Raw genomic sequence first — 8,457 nt, forward strand, 5'->3', positions numbered from 1 at the left:
TATATATATATATATATATATATATATATATAATGGTATTATTGGACTGTGTGTTAGTTCAGGTGCTGGAACTTTCCCATGGTGCAATTAATTTATAAAGCCCAGGCATTCTGTCAATTCTTCTTGAGCAGTGACACCAGGAAATTGACAGCCAGGTGGATGTTGTACATGAGTTCATTTTCTGTCATCTTCATAAGGTCAATAGTCATGGTCTAATCCAGCACCTTCTTCATCAGGAATTTGTTCATGGACTTCACTTCACTGACTTTGACAACCACATTCTCTGTGGGTTCAATAGGCAAAGGAATTAGCCAGTGTTATTCAGGCCTGGAACCAGGATTCACAGAATCGCCTTCATCAAGACTGAGAAGCCAAAAAGGCATCATATTTTTGGGTGAGCTTCTTGTGTAGCTTCTTATTCTTGTTGAGTTTCTTCAGTACGTTGATGTCTATGTAGGGGATTTCATTGTGGATTCATCATAGTGCTTCTGATCCCCATGGACAGAGAACTTGGTTCAGGGGAGGGGGAGGAGGAGGGTACTCTTAAACCTGATGATGCCTAAAGTTCTTCAAGCTGATCTGCAGCTCTATTGTTTGCACAAACTTCCAACACTTGTACTGGTTCCTTTGCAGGAGTTCATGTACTACCTCATAGAGGGTATTGTATCCCAAGACTTTGCTGCTCATGGTTCCTTGTTAACTGCCACAAAGTCATCCCCTGACTCATGGTGATCCCATGTACAATGAAATGAAATGCTGTCCAGTCTGGCATCATCCCCATGATTGGTTGGGAATCAGGCTGTTGTCATCCATACAGTTTAAATTGGTTGATTTTCAGAAGCAGATCATCAGGACTTTCTTCCTAGTAAGTCTTAGTCTGGAATCTTAGTCTGGAAGCTCTGCTGAAACCTCTTCAGCATCATAGCAACACTCAAGACTCCACTGGAAGACGGTGGTGGCTGTACATACATGAGATGCACTGACCAGGAATTGAACCCTGGTCTTCTGCATGGAATTTGAGAATTTTATCACTGAACCAAAAACTTCTAGGTTCCTTACTCCACAGTAACTAGAAAAGAGCTCTCATCATCTTTGTATCACACAATTCACGTAACCACACAAAAACTCCTTCTTCTTCTTTCTGTCTCTCCCTCCTTCATCAAGACGCTCAACATATCCATCATGCAAACAAATTCCCAGAAGATTCCCAGCTGAGCAATTCAGCAAATGTTGTTGTTGGTGGTGGGTGACTGTCAAGTTGATTCCAACTCAGAGCAACCCATGTGACAGAGTAGAACCTCCCAATGGGATTCTCAAGACTTCAATGTATATGGAAGGAGATTGCTAGATATTTTCTTCCACAGAGCTGCTATGTGGGTTCAAATTGCCAACTTTTCTGTCAGCAGCAAAGTGCTTAACTGTTGCACACCCTTAATTCAGCAAATAACCAAACTAAATCCCAGATGAACACAACTAGGCCTCCTGCAGCACAAAAACATGTCCCAAGAGCAGAACAGGAGAGAGCTGCTGGCTCTCATTCAAGAAAATGGTCTTCTGACTTGCTCTGTTTAAAGAAAAATAAATAGAGCATAATATCCCAGAGCCTTGAATGCTGCTTCTTTCTGGAAGTTCTCCTAAAACATTCCAAATTATAATTTGTTGAAAGTCAAAAGGCCTTGCTGTCATTTGAGCCTTACAAAAAAAACAAAAAGAAAAACTCAATCAAGTGGATTCTGACTTAAATCAACCCCTCCTTGAATTTCCAAGGCAGTATCTCTATGGAAGTAGATTGCTCAGTCTTCCTTCTGAGGAGTGGCTGGTGGGTTTGAACCACCAACCTTCTGGTTAACAGTCACATACTTTAGGCACTATGCCACCAGAGCTCCTAGGAGAGAGTATAATCACAAGGTCATGAGACCACACAGTGCCCATGCTCTGCTCCAAGCCCTATTCCTAGGTCCTTACATGAAGTATGTTCTCATAATTTGAGGCCCAGGCATGTTGAGTAAATGAATAAAGTTACACAATTAAAAAGTCCAGAACCAGCTTTGAACCCAGGAAATCTGAAATACAGCCTAAGGTATTAGTCATTTCATTATGGCACAAATGGTTTGCACTCAGCTGCTAACTTAAAGGTTGCTGGTTCAAACCCACCCAGAGATACCATGGAAGAAAAGGCTTAGATATCTGCTTCTGTTAAGATTATAGCCAAGAAAACTCTATGGAGCAATTCTACTTTGTAACATGTAGGGTCACCAAAAATCAGAATTGACTTGGTGGTAACTAATAAAAACAACTATCTTGTAGAAGAATCAGTGAAAGTTCAGTGGTAGAATTCCTACCTTCCTTGCAGGAGACCTGGGTTTGATTCCCAGTCAGTGCACCTTGGGTGTAGCTGTTACTTGTCTTTCAGTGAATACGTGCATGTTGCTATAATGCTGAACAGGTTTCAGTGATGCTTCCAGATTGAGACAAACTGAGAAGAAATGCCTGGTGATCTACTTCTGGAAATCCTGTGGATCACAATGATCTGACCAGCAAGTGATCATGAGGATGGTGCAGGACGAGGAGACCAACCCATGAAACAGCAGCAATACTACCTTGTAGACTCCTGGAAGAGACAAACTCTACAGAGTTTTCACACCCTGAGGCTCAGAGTGTGAAAGGGAGATACTTAAGCTCATAGTTACAAAGACTTGTCTAACTAACCCCCCCGCCCCCCACCAAAGATAGAAAAATCTCATATGGAAGTTTGGCTACGCAATCCTTGGAAAAATGAGACATTGACACTAGCAGAAGAATAATGACAAAGTTTAAGTCTGTCTAGTTCAATATCAAATTGAAAGTATAACAGGCAAGGAGAGCTGTTACATTGTAGGGATTATAATCAGTGTAGCAAAACAAAATGCATATGAACTGTTGAATGTAAAACAAATCTGCTGTGTAAAATTGCACCCAAATCACAATAAGAAGTTAAAAAAAGAAAAACGATAGCACACAACCAGACAAGTGTGCTTATTTTTATTTAAGGCTTGTGTGGTTTTGGCTCATAAAAGAAGTAGGAAGCACAAAAGCTTTTCTCAAACTCCTGAGAATACCTATGCCCAGAGAACAGTGACTAAGGACATCACAGTACTTATACACATATCTGTATTGCAGCAATGCACATTTATCTTTTTCTAGTGGCACCACCACTGAGGGAAGCTCACTAGTGACTGGGACTAGGGAAAAGAGAAAGAGTGAGAGGGGAAGGAATGTGAGGTAGCAATACCTAAAGGTTTTTACTTGTACAAGCACTTTTTTCCAAGTAAAGAAGTCAAAAGAATGTTTACAAAATTAATTTGTCCTCCCTTTTCAGCAATATTCTTCAGTTTTAAGAAGGCAAAAGATATTTCAAGAGAAGGAACATGTGCAAAGTCTCAGAGAAAGTTCACATTTGAAGGAAGATGAGGGCCTTGTGAGGTTGGTGGGAACTGGACAGATATGAATCTAAGAAGGTGTTAAGGCAGCTAAATTTGTATATGCATTTGAGGTGTTGGAAAATTTGGTCTTGGAGATAGAAATAATGCTGGAGATCGCATGATAGAATTTTACAAGACCAATGACTTATGCATTGGAACAACACAAACAGCAGCTATACACATGGACTTCACCAGATGGAGTACACAGGAATCAGATTGATTAAATCTGTGGCAAGAAGTGATGGAGAAGCTTAATATCTTTAGCCAAAACAAGGCCAGGAGATGATTGTGGAACAGACCATCAACTGCTCACTTGCAAGTTCAAGTTGAAGTTGAAAACAATTAAAACAAGTCCATGAGAGCCAAAATATGACCTTGATTATATCCTTCCTGAATTTAGAGACCATTTAAAGAATACATTTGACGCATTGAACACCAATGACCAAAAACCAGAGGAATTGTGAGATGACATCAAGAACACCATCTATGAAGAAAGCAGGAGGTCATGAAAAAGACAAGAAAGGAAGAAAAGACCAAAATGGATGTCAGAAGAGACTCTGAAACTTGCCCTTGAATGGAGAGTAGCTAAAGCAAATGGAAGAAGTGACAAGACTTATCTAAAAAACAAAAAAGATTTATCTAAAAAAAGAGCTAAACAGAAGCTTTCAAAGAGCAGCTTGAGAAGAAAAAGTCAATTATTATAATGGAATGTGCAAAGACATGGAGTTGGATAGCCAAAAGGGAAGAACACACTAGGCATTTCTCAAGCTGAAAGAACTGCAAACGGAATTTAAGCTTCTAATCGCAATATTGCACAATTGTATGGGCAATATATTGAATGACACAGCAAACATCAAAAGAAGATGGAAGGAATACACAGAGTCACTGTAGCAAAAAGAATTGGTTAATGTTCATCCATTTCAGGAGGTGGCATATGATCAAGAACCAATGGTCTTGAAGGAAGAAGTTGAAGCTGTACTGAGGGAAGTGGTGAAAAACAAGGCTCAAAAAATTGATGGCATACCCACTGAAATGTTTCAACAAATGGATGCCACACTACAGGTACTCACTCGGCTATGCCAAGAGATTTGGAAGACAACTGCCTGGCCAACTGACTGGAAAAGATCTGTATTTGTACCCATTCTCAAGAAAGGTGATCCCACTGAATGTGGAAATTATCGAACAATATCATTAATATCACATGCAAGTAAAATCTTACTAAAGATAATTCAAAATTGGTTGCAGCAGTATATTGACAGAGAACTTCCAGAAATGCAAGCTGGATTCAGAAGAGGACGTGGAACAAGGGATATCATAGCTGCTGTCAGATGGAGCTTGGCTCAAGGCAAAGAATACCAGACAGATGTTTACTTGTGTTTTATTGACTATGCAAAAACATTCAATTGTGTGGATCATTACAAATTATAGATAACATTGAGAAGAATGGGAATTCCAGAACACTTAATTGTGCTCATGAGTAACCTATACATAGACCAGGAGGGTGTCATTCAGACAGAACAGGGGACACTGCATGTTTTAAAATCAAGAAGGGAGTGTATCAGGGTTGTATCCTTTCACCATAGGTATTCAATCTGTATGCTGAGCAAATAACCTGAGAAGTTGGACTATATGCAGAAGAACATGGCATCAGGATTGGAGAAAGACTCATTAACAACCTGCATTATACAGATGACACAACTTTCCTCACTGAAAATGAGGATGACTTGAAACACTTACTGATGAAGATTGAAGAATACAGTCTGCAGTATGAATTACATTTCAATATAAAGAAAACAAAAGTCCTCACAATGGGACCAATAAGCAGCATCACGATGAGTGAAGAAAAGATTGAAGTTGTCAAAAATTTCATATGACTTGGTTCTACAATCGATACCGATGGAAGCAACACAAGATATCAGATGTGATATAGCATTGGGCAAATCTCCTATAAAGGGCCTCTTTCAAGTGCTGAAGAGCAAAGATGTTTCCTTGAAGACTAAGGTGTGCTTGACACAAGTCATGGTATTTTCAGTCACCTTATATGCATGTGAGAGCTGGACAATGAAAAAGGAAGACCGAAGAAGAGTTGATGTTTCTGAGTTGTGGTGTTGGTGAAGAATGCTGAAAATACCATGGACTGCTAAAAGATCTAACAAATCTATCCTGGAAGAAGTGCAGCCAGAATGCTCCTTGTGAGCGATAATAGCTAGGCTTCATCTCACCTACTTTGGTCATGTTGTCAGAAGAGACCATTCCCTGGAGAAGGATGTCATGGTTGGTAAGGTGGAGGGTCAATGAAAGAGGGGAAGGCCCTCAACGAGATGGATTGACACAGTGGCTGCAATGATGCACTCAGGTATAGCAAAGATGATGGGCTGGCACAGGACCAGGCAGTGTTTCATTCTGATGTACGTGAGGTCCCTATGAGTCAGAGATGACTTGATGGCACCTAACAACTAGCAACAACATTGAAGTGTATAAGCCACTTTGAGGGTAAGAAATAGATTTTCTGGACTACGTTTTCATTAAATTATAGGTATTTATGTAATAGAATTTCCTCTATCTCAGTTACATTGTAGTCATAAGCAGTGTCTTACAGTCAATGTTTATAATTAATTAAGTAGGCACACACTACACCGAGTAGTGAAGGTCTTTCCTTAGAAGGTTCTAGGCTTTTGTGAAGTTGATTTTTCCTCAGAATCCTAGGAATCCTGAGGTGAAACAAGTACATTGGCCAATAATAGGTCCTATTTTATTCAGAACTGCCAAGCAAGGCATGCCATTCCCGAGGCAATTCTTTACATTAACACCCCAAATACCTTGGCCTATATTAATTGATCAGCTCTCCTCTCTCACACACCAAAACTATTCCAATTCCTCTCACTTGAGACAACCAAGGAAGGCAGAGAGCTGCCTTCTTTTTTATGTTTTCTAATTAAAACTAACCATTAGGGAGCAGAAGGAAGCTGGAAAGAGGCCACGGAACTCTCCAAGTTAGAAAAGGACTCCATTGAGGTGACAACAGGAAACTGAGGAGATGTAAGACTGAGGGGCCTTTGTGTGGACTGTGTTTCTGTCTTGCTTTAATGAATATGGCTTATTTTAATGGGAAAGTGGGAAGAAGGAAGAGGCCCTTGGCTCTCTAGAACCAACCTTCATGCTTAAAATAGGCTTAGCACACCCTGGCAGAAAAATACCCGACCAAGGGATGACATGTTTTTAGTTGCCCCTTGGCCAAAGTGAGCAAGCTTCACCATTACTCAGCCTACTGTAGCATCATCCCTGCACCCTTCTTCTCAAACAAACAGAAATGCATCCCTAGCCTATCGAAGGCTCAAGAAGGCGAAGCTCCCTTTGCAAGTCACATCCTTTAGCCCTTTCCTCCTGCCTTTCTCTATCCTTCTCACTAAAGCCTAGGATGGTGGCCTGGTAGACAGTTTTATTACTTTATAATCACATTGTCTTTAGGCTTGAAATAGCTTATGGAACTCACTCACAGGGCAGTAGCCTGAAGTAGCTAAGGCATTGGGAATAATTGGGCCAGGTGCCCCAAATTCTGTGGACTCTTTTGTGGGTTTTCTCACTCTCTCCCAGCAAGTCCTGTGTCTCAGGGATGTACCAAGTCCTTAATGTTCATGTATTTGAAAGGCACAGATGAATGCTGCTTCTCTGGAGCAGCCTAATTAGAGAGAATTGTGATTTGGAGGTAAGGGATAAGCCTAATAAGTAAAGAGGGTCAATGCAGAGGGGGGCAGGGGACAGACAAGGAGACTAAGGGCTCTTTTTTATGAAAATGTGGGCTTCCTCAAAGTCATTCCTCTTCAGCTGCTTCCTCACAGATGGGCCCTATAATTGAATTTCCTTGCAGGCCTGGAGGAGTGAGTCATTTCAGGTCAGGAGAGCAATTGAGCTGAATCTTATGGCTTTAGTTTCTTTATTTTGTGAGCTGAGGGCAGGTGGGGTGGCTGTCAGCCTTGGGGTCTTCATCCTATGCCTGCTACCCTCTTCTACCTTTCAATTCACCTGATTTTTTTTTCCTTTTGCAATTTTCCTCTTGGGATACTTTAGTATTTCCTGGTCTAAGTTTTCAGGAGGGCATAGGGTTGGCTTGGAGGAAAACAAATTAGAAAGGAAGGGGCTTGTTTGTGATTAACTAGACCTTTACTGAGTATCTGTTATTTGCCTAAGTCAGCGCTCTGCTCAAGGAGCTTTGGTGGTGTGGTGGTTAAGGCATATGGCTGCTAATCAAAAGGTCAGTGGTTCAAACCCACCGCCTGCTCCATGGAAGAAAGATGAGGCAGTCTGCTTCCATAAAGATTTACAGCCTTGGAAATCCAATGGAGTTCTCTATGATTTGAAATTGACTTGATGCCAATGAGTTTGGTTTGGTGCTCTACTAAGGAGCCCTCATGGCCCAGTGGTTAAAATGCTCTGCTGCTAATCAAAAGATCAGAGGTTCAAATCCACCAATCACTCTTTAGGAGAAAGATGTGTTAGTGGGAGAAAGATGTATCAGTTTGCTTCCATAAAGATTATAGCCTTGAAAATCCTAAGAGGCAGTTTAACTGTGTCCTATATATAGGGTCACTATAAGTCAGATTCAATTCAACATCTGTGGGTTTGGTTTGGGTTGGTGCTCTGCTCTGAGGGTGTAGTGAGATGTACAAATACATGTCTGCCCTTCTTTAAATTTATATGCAATCACAAAGAATGGGCTTAAAAAGAAAAGCAATAGCAAAACAAACAACAAATAAACTAAATCAGGTAAATTATAAAACTTCTAAATTGTTCTAAATTTGGATGAACTGATTGTAAATTCTTCAAGTCAACTGCAGTTCATAACAACCCCATGGCTGAACCATAGGGTTTTCAGTGGCTGATTTTTCAAAAGTAGATCACCAGGCCTTTCTTCCAAGGATCCTTGAATAGACTCAAATCACTAAGATTTCCACAAGCAACTGAATATGCTAATTGCTTGCACCATCCAAAACTTAAA

At 40.6% G+C, this 8,457-nt stretch overlaps 1 pseudogene; it reads right to left on the reverse strand.

Annotated features, from left to right (window-relative positions):
• Nucleotides 1-113: 113 nt before the first annotated feature.
• On the reverse strand, nucleotides 114-687 carry LOC122151091 (annotated as a pseudogene).
• Nucleotides 688-8,457: the final 7,770 nt, after the last annotated feature.

The sequence above is a fragment of the Orycteropus afer genome, unplaced genomic scaffold (genome assembly GCF_000298275.1).
Source record: "Orycteropus afer afer isolate SDZICR_OR568_19922 unplaced genomic scaffold, OryAfe1.0 scaffold00012, whole genome shotgun sequence".
Classification (NCBI taxonomy): Eukaryota; Metazoa; Chordata; class Mammalia; order Tubulidentata; family Orycteropodidae; genus Orycteropus; species Orycteropus afer.